This window comes from Mytilus trossulus, chromosome 2 (genome assembly GCF_036588685.1).
Source record: "Mytilus trossulus isolate FHL-02 chromosome 2, PNRI_Mtr1.1.1.hap1, whole genome shotgun sequence".
NCBI classification, from domain to species: domain Eukaryota; kingdom Metazoa; phylum Mollusca; class Bivalvia; order Mytilida; family Mytilidae; genus Mytilus; species Mytilus trossulus.
Genome location: NC_086374.1, coordinates 32,570,207 through 32,586,137, shown reverse-complemented (window position 1 = coordinate 32,586,137; position 15,931 = coordinate 32,570,207).

Below are 15,931 nucleotides of genomic sequence, written 5' to 3'. Positions count from 1 at the left end.
TGAGACAACTTTCCATCAAAGTAACAATTCGCTAAAAGTAAACCATTATATATCAAAGTACGGCTATAAACACGGAGCCGTGGTTCACACCAAACACCACGCCATATAGGAACCATTTTTTTTTAACATTTCTAGTGTTAAACAATTAAAACAAAAAAACCAACGGTCTAATTTGTATAAAAAAATGAGATTCAAAGAACTGGTCAGATTTTGTCGAATCAATTTGAATAAGGACAGTATGATTCCTCTTTGGCACCTATAAAGAAAGTCTGCCATGCGTATGTTTGGAGAATATCGGATATATATTGTTTCGATGCGTTAATTAAGACATTTCATAGATGTTATATATGTTAACAATAAGGTTGATACTTAGCTATTTAATTACGACATTGTTTATAAAACCCTTATTTGATTATTTTGCTTTCCAAACCACGTAATAAATTTGAAAGATGTTACCAAAAACAATTTCAATTTAAGCAATTGCCTTAAAACTGCTTATTAACACACAATACTACAATAGTTAGAAGTAAAATCACAAAAAAAATTAGGAAATCCGAAAAAAATCAAAACGGAAAGTCCCTCATCCAATGGCAAAATCAAATGATCGAAGACACCAAACGAATGGACAACAACTGTCATATTTCTCACTTGGTAAAGACATTTTCAAATTTTGAAAATGGTTGATTGAACCGGGTTTTAAAGCGCTAAACCTCTCACTTGCACGACAGTCGGATCAGATTCCATTATATTTACAACGATGCGTGAACAAAACAGACATAATAGGTAAAATTGTCAAAATATAAGTACATCAGTTTACTTTTAATATAATTACTAATAGTGACATAACAAAAACACTGCTATAATATTTCCAAAAGTATAGCATTGATATTAGAATTTATTGCATTTGAATATTTGTGTATTCAAGAAATACACGTACATTAAGTTTTGCTTTGAAATAACTTCTGAATGTATTTTTAGACTTCATTTTTGTTTATATTAGATCATTAAGTTTACAATTTCGTATTTTCTTTATTTTTCGTCGCCGGAAACAACATTTTCCGCATGGAATGTCTACATATTTACAATTGATATTAGACAATATCGCTATGTGATATAAGAAACGTTTTTATCGATTCGTTTCTTTCATAGACTGATACACATTTACATCAAATCTATTAGAATTTGAAAAAAAAAGTCCGGTTAACCAGTTAGCGTTTTTGGTATTCGTATTCGGTCCTTCCAACGGTTAACCGTTTAACCGTTGACAACCCTACATTTAATGGAATCAACATCAAGGACAGATATTCATACAGAAAGGCATGTGATCTTGATATACAAAAACTGTATACATGTGAAGGTAAATGAACGCATCTGTAGTAAAATGCACACTATCCCCACCCATAGCAATAACGAATACAGATTGATATACTGATATTTTAAATTGGGCCCTAAAAGCAAAGTCTACTGAGAACGGTGAATCAATGACCGAAGATGGGTATCACGTAAGTTGCCATCGTTTACTATAAGGGACATGAAGCATATCTGATTTTCAAAGACACTGCGTTCCACGACAAGGGCATTCACACCTGATATATATGTATCACCACAGTATATCTATCATCTACATTTTAAATTTTATGTATTAACAAGATGAACCAAGCCATGATTCTCCGAGATGTTAAAAACGATGCTTACAAACGATAAAAGCACACAAAAAGTGGTCTTATGGATACGGGTCCAGAACTACCGGTATAATACGACAGTCCCATGATCCTACAGTCCTGTAGTTTGACAGGCTTATGATCCGAAAATTCTGTAGTCCGACGCGCGGTCACTTGTCTCTAAAAAAGGATAAATAGAATGGTTTACACAAAAACAGTGTAACGTGGATGCATGGAAAGTTGACTCATTGGCACGCATACCACATCTTTTTATTTACGCATGATTTAATTTATGTAATTCTGCCATGGTGAATACGAGAAATTAACTAATTTAAATAAGCGTGACTTTTTTATATACTGAAGATGATATTATTAAATTGCTGGACTTTTTGATCGACAATATATTTGTTGAGGTTGGAGGATTTATATTTCAACAGACAGTCGGTATTCCAATGGGTACTAATTGTGTACCCCTGCTGGCTGATTTGTTTTTGTATTCGTATGAAGCAGAATTTATTCAGAACCTTCTAAAAGACAAAAAGAAAAACACCTTGCGAAATTCTTTAATTTTACTTTCCGATATATTGATGATGTTTTATCATTGAACAACCCATACTTCAGCCAATACTTATATCTCATATATCCCATTGAACTTGAAATTAAGGATACTACTGATACTAGAAGGACAGCTTCATACCTTGATCTTTTCCTCAATATTGACGTATATGGACTACTTCACAAAAAATCTATGATTAACGGGACGATTTCAACTTCCCAATTATCAATTTCCCATTTTCAGCAGTAACATACCCTCTGCCCGTTCGTATGGTGTTTACATATCACAATTGATACGTTATTCACGTGCTTGTTCACACTATACGGACTTCATATACAGGAGTGTGCTCCTTACGCAGAAACTGCTCCAACAAAATTATGAGGATGACAGATTTAAATTGACACTCCGTAAATTTTATGGACACCATCACGAATTGGTGGATCCATATGATGTCTCTTTAACCAAACTAGCTAAGGACATTTTTACCACATGGTATATTGTGGTTTGTCATTATGTCGTCTAATCTTTTAATTACCAAACGTGACTTATTCCCGATTGTGACTGTTTTGCTGAATGTGAATTCACATTACTATAAGACGTGTTTCTGTACTTGTTTATCCCAAATTCATGTATTTAGTTTACATGTTTAAAGTTATATTTGTAATTCCCATCAGATTTTGACAAATGTGTTGACGTCTTCTTATTATATTTAAGTGTGACGGATAGAAAAAATAATCACCTCCTCTTTATTAATTATATTAAATTTTGTACGATTATTTACGTTTGAAGTTGGATACATAACAAACAGGACATATATATATTACAGTTAATTGCTATTAATAAGTATTGCAATATGCATTTTGTTTAAATGAATTATCAGTATTTAGTTCTAATACAATCTTAAATCAATCCTAATTCTATCTCATTTTTGAATGATAGTTTTTCATATGTGACGTCATGCTGTTTCTAAATTTCATAAATTGAAATGTGGCATAACGTTTCTGCCTTTTCGCCATCGTATGTGACGTCACATTTTTTTAATTACGTTGACGCCTGGACTGATTCGGGTGTATCTATTTTGTGATAAACTCTGGTTTAGTTTTCTGTAATTAGTTAATACTTCAGTTACATTATGTATATCTCTTTCATATTCATTTGTTAAAATTTACTGTTTGCAATAGCATTAAGTGTTCTATATAATAAGGATGTTCTTATTGAGATAAGACGTGGCACGGTACTTGTCTATCCACAATTCATGTATTTGGTTTCATGTTATATTTGTTATTCTCGTGGTGTTTTGTCTGATGATTGGTCCGTTTCTGTGTGTGTTGCGTTTCGGTGTTGTGTCGTTGTTCTCCTCTTATATTTAATGCGTTTCCCTCGGTTTTGGTTTGTTAATCCGATTTTGTTTTTTGTCCATGGATTTATGAGTTTTGAACAGCGGTATACTACTGTTGCCTTTATTTAAAAGGTTTAAATATTACGTTTTTATTTCAATATCAATTAAACTTCTAATCTTAATTTGAAACTTAAGTTGTCATTATGTTTATCTGATATATACATGTGTATCTGATAATCGTGACCAACTTCTTAAATATTAGACAAACCGTACGCAAACAGTCCGGCCGTATGCGTTAGTTTCAAAACTCTTTAATTGTATGACCTGTAACATGTATAAAACTGGTAGAATCCGTCGTTATTCAAAGCACCACCAAAAGCTGCGATTGTACAGTTAAATCAGCCGCAGTGTACACTATCTATTGGTATCAATCGAGATATTTCACGAATGTGTTTACAACATATGCACAAGGTCAATTCCCACCTTATCAGAATGGAAGTTCTAGGACATCGGGAAGTCTCTATTTATGATGGAAAAACCGAAATACTCGTATAAAACCCCGGGGCCACAGACAAACCAAAGAGTTAGCAGGAAATTGATTTCCAGGTCAAAGTTGGTAGCAACTTTGACCAGAGAGACCCTAGAGTTTCAACTCCGATCTTGTTACCAGAGATGTGAGATGTAGGGCGAATTTCACCATTCTGATTGATGAAATCTCTCCTGCCCTGTCAGAATCGAATCTGGGACCTTCAACACTTAGGCCATCGGTCTTAATCACTTTCTGCTTTTCTGCTGTGCATGAATAGGTATACTGTCTTCACGTCATTATAAAACAGAAGATGCGGTATGAATGCCAATTTGACAACTCTTCACAAGAGACCAAATGACACAGAAATTAACAACAATATTTTAATGTACGGCTTTCAACAATGAGCATAGCCCATACCGTATGGTCATCTGTAAAAGACCCCGAAATGACAAAGTTAAACAATTCAAACGAAAAAATCTAACTGCCTTATTTATGTACAAAAATAGAACGAAAATAATATTGTAACGCATCAACAAACCATGTGCACTAAATTACAGTCTTCTGACTTGGGACAGGTACATACATACATCATGTGTCGGGGTTAAACATGTTAGCAGAATCCCAACTGTCTCCCTAAGCTTGGACAGTAGTGTAACAGTAAAACATAAGAACGAACTATAAAAATCAGTTGAGAAACGATTTACTCATCAGATAGACACAAATTAAAATACTTCTAACAAAAACACAAAGTGAACGTGGCCGAGTACATGTATATCCCAACAACAAAAAGACACTAAGAAGAGATATGAGAGTTCTCGCAGTTACTAAAAGCTAGTTCAAAGCCAGTTTATTTACAAAGTTATCATATGGTTATACTTTTGTTTTACAGTTACAAAGAGTTCCAACTTGTATATACAAATGCTGAAAGAACACATTTCTATGCTGGAATCTACTCAACAGTTAAATCGAGGAAAATGAAAGTACTTGTTACTGCAGCAAACGATGTTATCATGGAGAATGGTTTGTTTAGTTCCCTTGATATTTTTTCCTAAACAACTCAACTTTTCAAGTTTTCATAACCTCACCTGGCCTTAAAAGCGCCAAGTGGGGGTTTCCCATCACTTGTCATCCGTCATCCGTCGTCGTCATCTTTTACAAGGCAAATTTTTAGCAGGTTAAAGTATTGATTAGACTTATGTTTATTTCAATTTAAATTCCAAACGAAATATAGACTTCTGAAAGACTTTTTTATAAATTGTTTTGCGACTGACACACATTTAAAATCATCAATCTGTTTCATATATCATAAATGTCAACGACTTATATATGTATATATATATACATGTATGTTGTGTACAAAGTATCATTTGTGTTTTGACTTTGTAAAATTACATAAAGTGCCTGTACAAATTACAATTTGTACAACTTTTAACGACAATTCACTGATAACTTGTACAATGATTTATAGTATGGTATTGGTTTTAAAAGAAACTTTGATACACTTTATATAATTTTTATTTAATGACCACAAAAATAACTTTTAAATATTTACACAATACAAAGATAGTTCTGTATCATACGTTTGACATGTTTGAGCATATTAGTGAATAATTGCATCGAGCATTCCGAATTACACAATATCTTTTGATTTTTGTTTATATTGTTTATAAGTGCTGCATCCCTTTTGATGAAAGAAACCCCTTACCACCAGTCTTTGAAGTCTTTTAATCTGCTTCACGTATCGAAAATTAAAGCTGAACGGCGAATAAATATGTTTCTTAAAGCCCCAGTCCCACTAGACCACGATCGCCCCACGCACACCGCGATCTAAAATAAATTCAGATCGTGGTGAGGTCGCGGTATGAGCGGCATGAACATGTAACTACGTCCTTATTGCGTTTCCACAACGATCCTGTTACGATTATACCACGTTCTCACCACACTTATTCTGTGACATTACTACGCTTATCAAGAACGTTCTGCGCTCTTCACGTTCTTACTACGACCATACCACGAGTTATCCGATTGCAGCACGATCTTACCACGCTTCTACTGCGCGTGTAACACGTTCCCACCACGATTATACTACGTTCATACCGCGATCTTACTACGTTCCCAGCAATAACTTCAATATCGTGTTCCATATCAATACAGTTCTATTCCTTCATTTCTGATTAATACGTAAATGTCTCGGAAACCATACAGCTATGCCCTCAAAATCTACATAACACGTGGGCGTGGTGTTAGGGTTGATGTAGAGGCAGAGGGAGCAAAGTAACGAATCCTGATTGTTATGATATTGTAATTATTATATTTATTTATGTTGGCCTAATTTGTGTTGTATGGCCTGATAGTTGTTTACAAAATAATCTTATAACTGTGTAGTTTAGAAATCACTGGAACAATCACAGAATAATTGGAACGTTCCATTTAACTTTCGTAATGATTCCAGAATGATTCTTATAAAAGATGCGTTATATAAACTTCTACATTTTACTTAAAACTTTTGTTGTAACTTTCTAGGACGTTCCATTCTACAATGCTACAAAGTGTTTTAGAGGTTAAGGCCGCTGAAATATACTCCGCACTTTCATAAGAAAAAAGAAAGAAAACATGACACGGTGAAACAGGAAGTTTTGAAAGTTTATGAGCTAGTACCAGAAGCTTATTGACAGAATTTAGATCTTATTAAAAGTTTGATTCACAAACCAATGTGGAATTTGCTCACTTTGATAAATGGCTTTAAAAGTCAAAGAAAACAGATAACAATTTTGATAACCTACGACAATTAATGTTATTAAAAGAGTTTAAACAATGTGTTCCTTTAGACTAAAAAACACATTTAGACGACAAAACTGTTAAAACAATACATGATGCAGCTGTTATTTCACATAATTATATCCTCTCACATAAAAGAAGTTTCAATAGTCAACATGAAAAAACTTCCAGTGGAAATTACAAAAATCAAAGCATTGAGCGTACTGATACATGTACTAAGCCTGTTGCACAGCATAAGAGTCAGTCCAGTTATAATATGTTTAGTCCAAAATTTGATACTTTTGAGAAGAAGTCACTGATTTGTGCTAATTGTGAGAAGAGTGGTCACCTAATGGCTGATTGTTTTAAACACCAGAAAAAAATGAACGAGATAATAAGCCGAAGTCAAGTACTTGTACTACAACTTTTATTACCAGTACGTTTGCACGTCCTGCGAGTTAGGCTTTTAAGTCCAGTTTTTGTGATTACGTGGAGGAATATAGACCCTTTATGTATGATGGGTTTGTTTCTATTGTTGACGATACTACTCTTCGGCCTATTAAGATTTTACGGGACACTAGAGCTTCTCAGTCTTTATTGTTAGAAGGTTTCAGAGGAGACTTCGGTTGGTGCCTTCGTTTTGTAACAAGGTGTAGAGTTTGGTTGCATAGATTTTCCTCTCCATCGTATATATATATGAAGTCAGATTTGATAACTGGACCAGTTGATGTGGGTGTTCGTCCTTATCTCCCTGTTGAGGGTGTTACATTATTGCTAGGGCAAGATCTAGCTAGGAAGCGAGTGGTTGCTGAACAAATTGTTACAAGTGAACTGGTGGTGGATGTTAAATCACATGAACATAGCTCAGAAAAAGCCATAATGAGACCACCTTATGTTAACAAAAATGTAATTATGCCATGGCCAGACGTAAACATTCATTCATTAGATCGAAAGAATCTTTTGGAAAAACAAAATAAAGACCCTGATGTTCTTCAGCTTCGTAAAAGGGCTCAACCACAGGAGGAAGCAGACAAAGTGACTGGATGCTATTTTAATCAAAACGGCATTTTAATGAGAAAATGGAGGCCCACTGATGCTACCCCAGAGGAGGAACGGAGAGTGGTATACCAAGTGGTGGTGCCTAAAGTTTATAGGCCAGAAATTGTTGGTCTTGCCCATGACACCCCTTGGCTTGACACTTAGGTATAAGAAAGATTTGCCTTAAGATCTTGCAGCATTTCTACTGGCCAAGACTTCAAATGATGTCGCATAATACTGCAAATCATGCCATATATGCCAGGTTGTTTGTAAGCCTAACCAGAAAATACCACCAGCGCCACTTCTGCCTATTCCAGCCTTTGACGAACCTTTCAGCAGAGTACTAATTGACCGCATTGGACCTTTACCAAAGACCAAGACTGGACCTTTATCAAAGACCTTGACTGGAAATGCATATTTATTGCCGATCATGTGTACATCCACTCGCTTTCCTGAGGTTATTCCGTTAAGAAATATCAAGACACCTACTATTGTCAAAGCACTTATCAAATTTTTCACGTTAGTAGGACTTCCTAAGTCTATACAGTCCAATCAGGGATCAAACTTCATGTCAGGTTTATTTCAGCAAGTCGTGTAATAGTTATGTATTGCTCAGTATAGATAAAGTGCGTACCATCCAGAATCTCAAGGTGCCTTAGAACGTTTTCATCAAACATCGAAGAACATGATTAGAACTTGTTGTTTTCAATTTGACAGAGACTGGGTTGATTGAGTTCACTTTCTACTTTTTGCGGTCTGAGAGGCTGTTCAAGAATCCCTTGGGTTTAGTCCCTTTGAGTTGGTATTTGGTCATACTGTAAGGGGACCGTTAAAATTGATTAAGAAAAGTGGCTTACTGAACATACTGTCTTAAATCTTATAGACTATGTATCTAGATTTAAAGATAAATTGTATACTGCATGTCAAATTGCTAAGAAAAACTTAAATTATGTACAGAACAAAATGAAAATATGGTATGATAAAGATGCAAGGGGCAGAGTTTTTGAGCCTGGTGATAAGGTACTTGTATTTTTGCCAGTCCCTGGACATCCTTTACAGTCTAAATATTGTGGTCTTTATACAATAGAGATTAAAATTAATGATTTGAATTATATTGTTAAAACTCCAGGTCGGCGCAAACAAAATAACGTGTGTCATATTAATATGCTAAAACCATATTTTGAGCGTACTAATAATGAATGTGAGAGTAAACCAGTTGCCACCTTAGGCATGATTAAATTTGAGAACAATCATGACACACCATATGTAATTGAACCACAGTTTAGTTCTAAAACTATGGAAATGACAGTTAGATTGAAAAATTTTGAAATTTTGAAAAATTTAGATTCAAAACTTGCACATCTGTCTTTTGATCATAGAGATAAAATAAAAGCTTTGGTATTTTCTTTTCAAAATCTTGTCTTCTTGTGCAAAAAACAGATAAAACCTTTCGTTTCGTGACTGATTTCAGAGAAGTAAATCCAGTTTCAAAATCTGGTTCCTTTCCGATTCCAAGGATAGACGATTGTATTGACAACATTGGTAAAGCAAAATTTATGAGCAAATATGATTTGTTGAAAGATTATTTGCAAGTTCCATTGACACAGAGAGCTCGTGAAATATCCGCATTTGTAACACTAGATGGCTTATTTCAATATACTGTAATGCCGTCTGGCAAATATTTTGATATGAGCGTCACTGATGAGTCTTATGTAGACGAAACGCGCGTCTGGCAGACTAAATTATAATCCTGGTACCTTTGATAACTATGAAAAGTGCACCAGCTACATTTCAAAGAATAATAAATAATGGTTACAAAAGATTTAAACTGTTGTTATGCTTATATTGATGATCTAATTGTGTGTAGTGATAGCTGGGAACAGCATTTCACACATGTGTATGTTACTTTTGATAGATTTTCACTGTACATCTTGGTAAAAGTGATTTTTGCCAGGCTACTGTTGATTAATTAGGCCAAGGCCAAGTGAACCCTATTATTGCTAAAGTTAAGACATTACCAAATGTCATCCTCCTACAAATAGAAAACAACTTATGAGATATTTAAGCATGATTAGATTTTACAGGAAATTCTGTTCAAATTTTGTTACTGTTGTTCAACCATTGGCGTCTTTACGGAATGATTTAAAATTTATCTGGAGTGAAAATTGTCAAAACGCTTTTGGAAATAGCAAATCACTTTTACTTAATAATCCAGATCTGATTACTCCAGACTTTGAAAAACCATTTAAACTTGCCGTTGATGCAAGTGATGTAGGAATTGGAGCTATTTTATATCAAGAGACATATGATAATGTTGAGAAACCTATATCTTATTTTTTTAAGAAATTAGATAAACATCAGAAAAATTATTCAACTATTGAAAAATAGTGTTTTGCAATGTTGTCAGCACTTCAACATTTTGATGTATATTTGAATCCCACTGTATATCCTATATTTGTGTCTACTGATCATAATCCTTCACCTTCATACTTTAAATGAGAAAAAAGAATCAGAGGTTGTAGTTTAGTGTTACAGGAATATGGTGTAATTGTAAAACATTTTAAGGGTAAAGATAATGTAATACTTTAGTAGTAGATGTTTTATCTAGAGCTTATTTAAACACTTTGTATATACTATGTATTTTTGTTCATCTTATTCATGACACGTTTTTGTTAGACTAAGCTGTAATGATATTGTAATTATTATATTTATTTATGTTGGCCTATTTGTGTTGTATGGCCTGATAGTTGTTTACAAAATAATCTTATAACTGTGTAGTTTAGAAATCACTGGAACAATCACAGAATAATTGGAACGTTCCATTTAACTTACATAATGATTCCAGAATGATCCTAATAAAAGATGCGTTATATAAACTTCTACATTTTACTAAAAAAAAACGTCCGTTGTAACTTTCTAGGCCGTTCCATTCTAGAGTGTTTAAGAATTTTCCGTGACAACTATATATATACAGACACTAAAGTTAAATTCTCAGACATAGACATTTACATACATTTGTTATCACAGCATTTTGATTGCCACTTTTATTCTACGAACAACATCATACTGGATTGTGACCTTAGTAGTGAACATAATATTCATATTGGATTCCGAGAAGATTTTCGGATACAGATAAAGATAAATTTTGGACTCATATTTTGACAGTTAAATTGACAGTAATATGTGTCTAATTCTTCTTGTAAACTTTTGTATTATAATCTTGTTGAATTTTATTATTGATATTTGTTTTTTGTTGGCTACAATTTAAAGGTGATTTCTGGCCGTAAGATGATCATTTCAATTTCACTGGTTCATAAAGCTTAAAAGACGATATTTTAGTGAACTATAGCAGAGATACCACAAATTTGTCAATAGATATAGGAAGATGTTGTATGATTGCCAATGAGACAACTCTCCATCCAAGTAACAATTTATAAAGTAAAACCTAATCGGCCAGTTACGGCCTTAAACACAGACCCTTGGCTCACATCGAACAGCAAGCTTTAAAGGGCCCAAGAAATTACTAGTTTAAAACCATCTTAACGGGAAAATCAATGGTCTAATCTATTATATATAAACGAGAAGCAGTGATGAGCCGTTAGATCAAATGGATAATTACATACAGACTAACAAAATTTAAGGCGCTTTTTTATGATTTTTATGTGAAAAGACAATAAGAACGATGAGCGTGATGAGTACGGCAAGAGCGTGCTTGAATCGTTCTATGGTCGTAAACAGCGTGGTATAGTCGTAGTGGAAACGTAGTTGGGTCTTTGTGAGAACGTGATGGTCGTAGTGAGGTCGTAATCACGTCGCTGTGAGATCGTAGCGTAGTCTCTCCGAATAGAATCACGCTTTCGCTACGCTCTCGCTACGATGATACAGCGACCTTTGCTATCGATCTTACTACGCTCTTAGTACGCTCTCACTATACTTCTACTACGACCGCACCACGATTTTTTTAACATGTTCAAAGCTGGCAACGCTCATCACAATCTTGATGTTCACGACCGTAATACGACCTTACCTTTTTTTCACAGATCGTATCGCGATCGTGGCCTAGTGGGACTACGGTATTACCCTCATTGAAAACTAAATTGATTTAGAAAAAGTGCTTTGCAACCGCTAAAGAGACGTTGAGTGTATTTCTTAAGTAGATTTTAATCAACACAGATGTGTGTCAACATCAGACCTGCATTTTATGAATGTTTGCTTGTCATGTTATGGAATTTTTGTCAGATTTTTGGAATCCTCTGATTTTTTCCTTTTAATGACTTACAAAATATTTCCCATTGACCCAATTTTTGAATAAATAATTAACATGTATAATTTTTAGCAAGCTGTAAAAGTCATATAAAATCTTTGTAATTTTGAATATCCGGATTTCGACAATAAATTTCTCTTCAGTGATGTTAGGGATCTAAACGGTATTTGGAAGGCCATATAAAAAGTACCTTCATTTTTAGAGAAAGTACCCTCATTTTTAGAGTAAAAAAAAATTGTTAACTTGTGGACAGGATGTTGTGCCACAAACATTCGGTGTCAATATTTCTTTAGTACATCATATCCGGATTTCGACAATAAATGTCTCTTCAGTGATGTTAGGGATCGAAACGGTATTTGGAAGGCCATATAAAAAGTACCTTCATTTTTAGATAAAGTACCCTCATTTTTAGAGAAATCCGGATATGGTGTACTAAAGAAATATTGACACCGAATGTTTGTGGCACAACATCCTGTCCACAAGTTAACATTTTTTTTTTCTTTCTGTGACGTATTAAATTTATATTAGGATCCATTTTGTTACATCTTGTGATCAATTTTATTTGGCAATCGTCAATGGCAGCAGCAGGGTTAAAGAACATCAGTTGTTCGACCTGTTAGTCAAATGCGTTTTGTTTAAATATACTTTTTCACTCTTTTGGTCTTTTGGAAAATGTTGTTTGTGCTGTATATATATATATATGTAGAGCCCAGGTGGTCGTGAGGTCTAGCGGGACGGCTGCATTGCAGGCGATTTGGTGTCACGATATCACAGTAGCATGGGTTCGAGTCCCGGCGAAGGAAGAACCAACAATTTGCGAAAGCAAATTTACAGATCTAACATTGTTGGGTTGATGTTTAGACGAGTATATATATATATATTTGGGTTTTTTTTTTGTTCCTTTATTAATCTCCTATCAATATGTACTACTGATATGAAAAGCTTGGTTTTTTTTAAACTGAGTAGCGAACCTCCAGTTTTCGTTATCAACGGGCCGCACATATAAATATTTGGATCACAAAGGTACTTTTTATCGCAGGAGAAGACAGTTATTTCTCCGAACCTAAACTGACACGAGTTATTGACTGGTTCCTGTCATCTTTTTTCAAAACTCTTAGACTTGGTATATTTGTTGTTGTGTCTTCACTATTATCAATTTGGAAGGTTTTATCTTGTCGACGATTTTGTCTTTAAGTAAAACCACCTCTTTTTTTATTATTGTTTGAACTATTCTTTCAGAGAAAACATTCTTAAGGGAGTCTAAATCAAAAATTATAGAATTAGTTAATACTTTGCCAAAATATAGTATATGATTTGATATGTTCAAAGTAATAATAAAATTTATATATCTTTATGGATTATAAAGAAAAAAACACCATTGTGTGATAAGAAGCGAAACTAAATACTGATACTCAACATGACTTGTCTATGAAGGCACAGTTATATATAGATACATACCTGTAGATTGTATATTGCAACGATTTTCGTAAAGTCTCGTGTGTTTTATGGTGTGTCTTGAAATCTTTGAATGTTTAAAAAAAAAATGAAAAAATATTTTATAACTTCGACACCATGTTGAAAAAGGAACAATTACACATACTGGTACTTATTCACTCAACAGATCTATAAATCACTAAGGGCACAAAACCATGAAAAAATGGTCTAAATTTCCATCTATTCAGTACGCATTGTCTTTTTTATACAAACATTTTGTGTTTATCAAATGTATTTTATAATGCATTGTCATTACATTGTAGCGTCTAAACTTGAAAAACGGACAACTGTCAAAACTAAACCAGCATTTTCATTGATGAAAGAAATTTACCGTAAGTTGTTAAAAATATGTATATGATCATAACCTTAATGTTGCACATATAAAATTGAGAATGGAAATGGGGAATGTGTCAAAGCGACAACAACCCGACCAAATAAAAAAACCAACACCAGGTCTTCAATGTAGCGAGAAATTCCCGCACCCGGAGGCGTCCTTCAGCTGGACCCTAAACAAATATCTACTAGTTCAGTGATAATGAACGCCATACTAATTTCCAAATTGTACACAAGAAACTAAAATTAAAATAAGACAAGACTAACAAAGGCCAGAGGCTCCTGACTTGGGACAGGCGCAAAAATGCGGCGGGGTTATAACATGTTTGTGAGATCTAACCCTCCCCCTAAACCTCTACCCAATGTAGAAAAGTAAACGCATAACAATACGCACATTAAAATCCAGTTCAAGAGAAGTCCGAGTCGGATGTCAGAAGATGTAACAAAAGAAAATAAACAAAATGACAATAATACATAAATAACAACAGACTACTAGCAGTTAACTGACATGCCAGCTCCAGACTTCAATTAAACTGACTGAAAGATTATGATTTCATCATATGAACATCAGGCACAATTCTTCCCGTTAGGGGTTTAGTATCATACCATCATAACATATATGAGAAGAACATAACCCGTGTCATGCCAACAACTGTTTTTAGAAAAAAATGTGTTTAGTTCCGACGCAAAGACCTTATCAGTGACTCAATATTAACGCCAAAATATGCAATCTTTAATGACTTGACAACAGTATCGTAATTATATCCCTTCTTAATAAGTCTATTCAAAGGTTTTGTAAGTTTCTGAGGTGAATACTGACACTTTTGTGCTTTATAAAGAATATTTCCATAAAAAATTGGATGTGAAATACCTAAACGTATAAGAAGTCTGCACGTTGAGCTATATTTACGAATGATGTCTTTATACCGATGATAAAATTTAGTAAATGTTTTGACTAGTTTGTGATATCGAAAACCCTGGTGAAATAATTTTTCAGTAATACATACATTTCTCTCGTAAAATCTAAAAACATTGTTACATACACGAGCGAATCGTACAAGTTGAGATATATAAACAAGGGAACGTCACCATCTAAAAACGGGTAATTAACGATAGGAAATGAAAAATCATAAAATATATTTATTTCAAATAATCAATAGTATACAATACACTCATATGAAACAAAGAGAAGTCACTGTGAAGGAATAACAATGAAACAATTAAAACAAGTGATCAAGAACATCTTGTTTTCAACTCTGAATGAAACCCAATGCCTAATGCAATCTTTACAAATTTGATATATAGACATTATATAAAAGATATATTTTTTGTTTTATATGTTAATTTTGAAATAAGAAGATCTATTTATATCAACAACAAAACCATCTATGTTTTTTTTTCGCGAGGTTTCAGAGAACCTAAACATTAAGACAAACGCAAAAGATCTAGAGTACGCTAGATAGACACGAACGAATGTTCGAACATTTACATAATTTAAACATTTTAAAGGAAGTGAAATTGTCATTGTTGTTATTGTCAAATGATTTTGAAATTTGTTGATTTTCATTGAACTGCAAAACTTCAAGCTTATCTGATCAATAGGGTACATTAGTTCAGTGCTATAAAAATATCTGGCATTGGACATTTGTCGAGGTATGTTTGACTCTAATTGTTTAATTTATTCTTGTAATTCAAAGTAACTATCAACATATTTTCCCGGTCCTAAAACGTGTATTTATTATTTTTCATCAGATATACATAGCAGTATATAATGTTTTATTTTCATAGGCACTTACTTGTCATGTCTTTTTTGAAGTTAAGAAATAGTATATTGTATGTCCTTCCGTGTTCAAAATTGTTGAAGCAATTTCAGGTTTTAGTCGTAATTTTTTTAGTGTCATGAAAAGTGTGGTTTTCAACATAATCATACCCAAATCAGAATGCGTGTAATGTTTTTATT